The 6,390-nt window shown below is 39.8% G+C and overlaps 1 pseudogene; it reads right to left on the reverse strand.

Annotated features, from left to right (window-relative positions):
- Positions 1-605: 605 nt before the first annotated feature.
- Positions 606-6,390, reverse strand: part of LOC123253822 — a 28,207-nt pseudogene continuing 22,422 nt past the window's right edge.

The following is a 6,390-nucleotide window of genomic DNA, read 5'->3' on the forward strand; positions in this document are numbered from 1 at the left end:
CATTATTATTAAACCTATTAAATGCGCATATGATCTTCTATAGCTACACTCCTTTGCAAAATGTCCAATTCAGCCACAAACATAGTAAGATTGCTGTCTCTGATTCTTTCTGTATGTATTACCACTGGTCTTATAATTATTGGCATTCTTCTTCTTTGCTGCCCTTAATGCTGCTACTGCCTTAATTTCTTTTATCTCCTTCTCATTGGCTCTAGAATTTGCCTCCCTTAGCTGTTTCCTAAGGCTTTTAATTATGGTATCTTTTTCATTACTTCCCTTTTCTTTCTCCTGTGCAAACACATAAGTGGCTTTGTGTTTTAACTCATCCAGGCTCAAAAGTTCCCAATCAGGGTAATTATCTGTAAAGAACTTCTTAATCTGTGGAACAGAATTCCTAAGAAATATTCTTTTTACGTGGTCCACGGTGATATCCTCTAATGTATTCATATTTAAATACATCTCGGCTGCCTCAATTATTGTATCAAGGAATGTTGCTGGGGTCTCTTTTGCAGTCTGCCTGATTCTCTCATATTTAGACCATGCATTTGGATGCCGTGAATTTTTCTCCATGATTTTTATTAATGACTTTCTTTCCTGTTTTAACATTAGGTATACTGGAACTGAATTGAGGTACAGGTTCTCCCAGGCATTCCCTCTGTGTTCCTGGTCTTCTGAAGAAACTTGGCCCTATCATGATGTGACAAGATCTCACCCAACACATACCAGCAATCTTCAAAGTCTGGGTCATGGGCTTTTATAAATGCCTTAAAGATCTTAACAAGCTTCCCAGAATCATCGTGGAATTTTGTGATGTTTCTTTTTAAATTTTCCACATCCTCTGACCTAAACCTTGTATGTTGCATCACATGGAAAAGATTAATAGGTTTATCACCCTTGCTTTGTACCTGCTGTTCCAACTCAGCCTTAGATGTACCACTTTTTCCAGAATATCCTATGTGTGAAAATACAACCACATTGTCAGTATTAGGAGGACTAGGAGGTTGACCAGAAACATGACCATTCTGCATGTACAATTCCAAATTATTCAGTTTGATTTGCAATAACCTTAACATTTGTTTAGTTTCTGAGTCTCTACACCACCAAGCCATTATGATTTTGCAACATTATATAATATGGAAGAACATCCACCTTAACTTAAAAACAATATAACCAGTAAGGATCATGACTGGTGTATGTGAAAGTAAATCCAAGATATTAATAGTTAAAATAGGTTGTGCTATTTCAACATCCATCATCCCCCTACAATACCTGGGTATGATTTTGAACCACAGGTATGGGATAGCCAATACTGCTTGCTACAATGTCAAGAGGACATAATCAATCCAATCCTCAAACATCATTGTTCCCATCATTGCCATAACCAACCAGCCATATACAATATCAGTGTTATTATTAGCCACAATTACTGACTGATAACAACTAAGAACAACAATTACAATTAAAATAACCAACAACAACTACAATTACAATAAAGCAACAGAGAACAAAACACAAAAAAATGGTAAAAAAACAAAACCTTTCTCTGGGGCTACTCCAGGTCTGATAGTATTTTGCCTTCCCACAGAGATTTATGAATGACCTGGGATAGGGGCTGAGCAGCTCTGAGCAGCTCACCACTGATTAAGAACTTTCACCTCACAACCAATGGCTGAACCCCCTTACGGAATGTTCGAATCTTCTCAGCTTCCTGTGTGGCTCTGACAGCCCAAGAGAACACTTCCTGTCTGTCTTTCTGTTACCCAGCCATCTGGGTGTGACAAACTGTAATGGTGAGGCAACAGGGATGTTAATTATTATTATTAAAATGTAACCTAAATGGTTTGTGGATTCATACTGGGTTGAAGGAAAGACATGACCAACCAAGATAGGGAGACCAGGGTTTACTGCCAAGCTTTTAACTGACACAGGAATGGCAGTTGGCCCAACAGTCACTCAGCTCTCCTATGCTAGGGTCTATGGAACCAGCAGGCAAAAAGGTAAAAGTATATTAATAAATGTTAATAAAAAAAGTATATGACAGTTTAATTCGGGGGAAAAATAGTGAAGGATGGAAATAAAGGATTCAATAATTAAAACCTAAGGGCAAACCACAGGGGGCAAGGGTAGGGAAGGACTTAACTACACTCTCTTATTGACCTAAGCCAGGCAGGGCCTAAAGGAAGCAGTACTGAAGTCACAGGGAAAGCTCCTTCAAACCAGGTTCCAGCCAGGTTTGGTCAGCTCAGCTAAAAGTCCAATTGGGGTCTCACGGTAATCCAAGTATGGTCACAGGATGCAAAGAGCCAGCTCCACTAGTTGATCCAAGGAACTCAGGTAGAGAGAGTGAGTTTGCAATTCTGTCCACCAGATCACAAACCACTTCCCCACTTGGTGCTGATATTATAGGTCTGCTGTCCACTGTTGAAAGCCTTCACCTCTTAGGATCCCAGGGAATCTGGATGCAGTTTTTCCCTAACTCTGAGATCTCCCAGGGTTAGCAAGAGTTATGTCCAAACACTAATGGAGTCTCTGTCATAGCACAAGCCCCACTTCCTCCTCCTTCATTCCAACTGGGAATACTCCAGCCCTTACTGCTAGGTCCAACACTATTCATAAATTAAATGCTAAATAAACTCTCACAACAGTTATCACCTCACACCCAGCAGATGGGCTAAAATGACAATAGGGGAGAGTAATTAATGTTGGAGGGGATGTAACAAAATTGGGACATTAATGCACTACTGGTGGAGTTGTGAATTGATCCAACCATTCTGGATGGCAATTTGGAACTGTGCCCAAAGAGAGCTAAAAGACCCTTTGATCCAGCCATACAATTGCAGGGTCTGTACCCCCAAAGAGATCACAGGGAAAAATGCATGCACAAAAATATTTATAGCCACACTTTTTGTGGTGGCAAAAAACTGGAAAACGAGGGGATGCCCTTCAATTGGGGAATGGCTGAACAAATTGTGGTATATGCTGGTGATGGAATTGTACTCAAAGGAATAATAAATTTGAGGAATTCCATGTGAACTGAAATGACCTCCAGGAATTGATACAATGTGAAAGGACCAGAACCAGGATAACATGTACATAGAGATGGATACACTGTGGTAAAATCATATATAATGGACTTCTGTACTAGCAGCAATGCAATGACCCTGGGCAACACTGAGGGACTTATGAGAAAGGACACTACCCACATTCAGAGGAAGAACAATAAGGGTGCAAACGCAGAAGAAAAACAACTCTTTTTAACACATGGGTTGATACAGATACAATTTCGATGTAGACTCAATAACCACCCTAGAACAATTGTCAATAATATGGAAAGAGGTTTTGATCAATGACACATGAAGAAACCTGTGGAAAAGCATGTTGGCTACTGTGATTTGGGGGGGTTGTGGAAGAGAGTGCAAGAATATGAATCATGTAACCATGGAAAAAATTTTTCTAAAAAGCAAAGAAAATTAAATTAAAATAAAATAAAAGTGACAAAAAGCTGAGTGGAGGCTAAATGCATTCCTTTCCTCAGAAGGCCTCACCTCTGACTCCCTCCACCAAATTTTGGATGGATTCTAAGGAGGATACACACCAGGAAATTAATTTTGTATTAGTCAGAGTTCCTCCAAGGCAAAATCCAACTATGCTCTTCTTCTTCCTCAAAGTTCTCTCTTGGCTTACACTGGTTTGATGTGAGCTTCAAGATGGTAGGGTTTAAGATCAGCTTCTGTGAGGTCACTGGCTTTCTTATGAAATATTCCCTTGTTGCTGTGACAATAGGGCCCAAAGAAACCTCACTCTCAGCCAGGTGAGGCTTGCCCCCCTTGGCACTGTAATTTCCAAACAGGACATGGATTAAGGTAGTGAATTAAACCCAGTCCCATCTACCTGACATTTCTTTGACCACAGAGAGAATCTCATGTCCTCTTTGTTACCAGGGCTCCCCTCATCCCTGGTCTTCCAGCACAGGCTTGCCTTGAACTCACTGCATGTACTTGTGCTCACACTGTCTCCCCACTCCATTTGTGCCTCACCAAATCCACCACAGAGGCCCAGGTCAAATGGTAACTCCTCCAGGAAGTCTTCACTAACACTTACCCCTTGTCCATCAGGAAGATTCCTTTCCCTTTGACTATTAAATTGTGGGAAGCCAACAAAAGAATAGATAAAAATCTGAGATCCCACATTAAATCACCAGGTTAAATGCTCCCAGTGAAAAGGGAGCTCTAAGGCCATATACCCTTGTTTCAAAGAGGAAAAACTGAGGTTCCAAAAGGGGAAGAACCTTAGGTTGAGGGGCCTCCAGATAGTAAGGGGAAGTGCTCAACAATTGGGTTGGAAACAACCCTTGAGAATATCATGTTATAAAATGTCAAGATGAGGCTCTGGGTCCTGATAGGTCCCACCCTGTTTCTCACCTGGCCCTTTGAGTGTCTCCTTGATGGAGGGTCCTTAAGAAAGAATTGAGGGTCTGCAGTCAGGCCTGGAGGCGGGAGTTTCTGGGTTCCAATATGGCTTCAGACACATCCCAGGCAAGTCCATTATAACGCGCATCACTTAGCCCTTACCACTCTTCCTCTTTGGAACTGCTCCTCACTCTTGATTCTAAGACAGAAGGGAAGGGTTTCAAAAAAAGCAAAGAACAAGTTAACTGGCACATGGGACATGGAGTAGTTGCTGAAAGATGTTTATCCCTTCTTCCCTATTCTTCTTCTCTTCCTAAGTTTTTAGTCTTCCTTTCACTGAATGATTCAATGAACAATTCTCTTTTTGCTTATACTAACCATGTTTTATTTATTAATTTTATTATTTTTAATTTTTATTTTTAGAAGATTTTTCCATGTTTACATGATTCATGTTCTTACTCTTCCCTCCACCTCCCTTACCCCTCAACCCCTTAGACAACACGCATTTCCAGTGGAATAAACATATTATAATTGTCACATCAAATGGTCTTTTTTCATTCCTCATCCCTCTTGACCTCTCATCCCTTTTACATTTTCTGTAATCCACTGCTATTTGATAAACTCATCTGTCTCAATTTTCAGGACACTTATTTCACCTGGTTCTCCTCTTACTTCTTTGTCCATGTCTTCTCAAAGCATTCTTTGTAAGACTTTCATTGAGGTCAGGCTCACTAACAATTCATGTGCCACAGGACTCTGTCTTCTCCTTATTTAACATTTACTCTAGTGATATCATCAACTCTCTTGGATTCAATTAACATCTCTTTGCTGAGAATCATTATATCTACTTATCCTTACATAACCTCTCTAATGACCTCTAGTATCCAACTACCAAGTGTCTTTTGGACATCTCAAAATGAATATCCTGGAGATGGCCAGGTGGTGCACTGAAGAGAGCACTGGACTTGCAGTCATGCTAGTATTGAGGCCAAATGTGGCCTCATATATTTACTTTGTGACTGGAAGCAGGTCACTTAAGCCCCTGACTACTTCATTTTCCTCATCTGTCATCAGGATAGAAATAGCATATACCTAAAGAAATCAAAAGTATCATCACATGAATAAATGTGCCAAATCACTCTTCAGTAGGGAAACATTAATTAAACATCTCTAATGGGTAACCTCACACCTCTCAGATTTGCCAATATGACAGAAAACTAAAATTACAAATGTTTCAGGGATGTGGGAACACTGAGATACTGATGCTTTGTTACTGGAGTTGCGGTCTGGTGCAAGTATTATGGAGAACAATTTGAAACTATGTCCAAAGGGCTCTCAAACTGTGCATATCCTTTGCTGTAGCAATATCACTACTAGGTCTCTGTCTCAAAGAGATTTATTAAAAAGGGGAAAAGACATATTTGTACAAAAATAATCATCACTGAATTTTTATGGTAATAAAGAACTGGAAATTATGAGGAATTCCCCTCAATTTGGGGAAAAACCAAATATGATGTGGCTCATGATTATGATGGAATAAAATTGTAATATAAGAAATTGAGTAGGATGATGTGAGAAAAATCTGGACAGACTTATATGAACTGATATAAAGTGAATTGTGATGAATCAGAACAAAATTTGACATGACAGCAATGTTTTTGTGATGAACAACTATGAATGTCCTAGTTTTCTCAGCAATGCAGTGATCCAGGATTCTCTCTGTGTCTCTATTTGTTTCAGTCTCTACTTTAATATTTCTCTGAATCTATGTCTGAATTTTTCTCTTCCTCGCTCTGTATTTTCTTCCTATTTTTCACCCTTTCTCTCCTTAGGTCTCTCAAATTCCTATCATTGTCTTTCTCTCCCACTCCCTTTCTCCTCTCTACTATTTCTCTTCCTCTCCCTGTCTCTCTGTGTCATTCTGCCTCTCTCCCTTCTTCCAATGCCTCACATCTCATCTCTTTCACTTTCTCCCATATAT

This window comes from Gracilinanus agilis, chromosome X (assembly GCF_016433145.1).
Source record: "Gracilinanus agilis isolate LMUSP501 chromosome X, AgileGrace, whole genome shotgun sequence".
NCBI lineage: Eukaryota > Metazoa > Chordata > Mammalia > Didelphimorphia > Didelphidae > Gracilinanus > Gracilinanus agilis.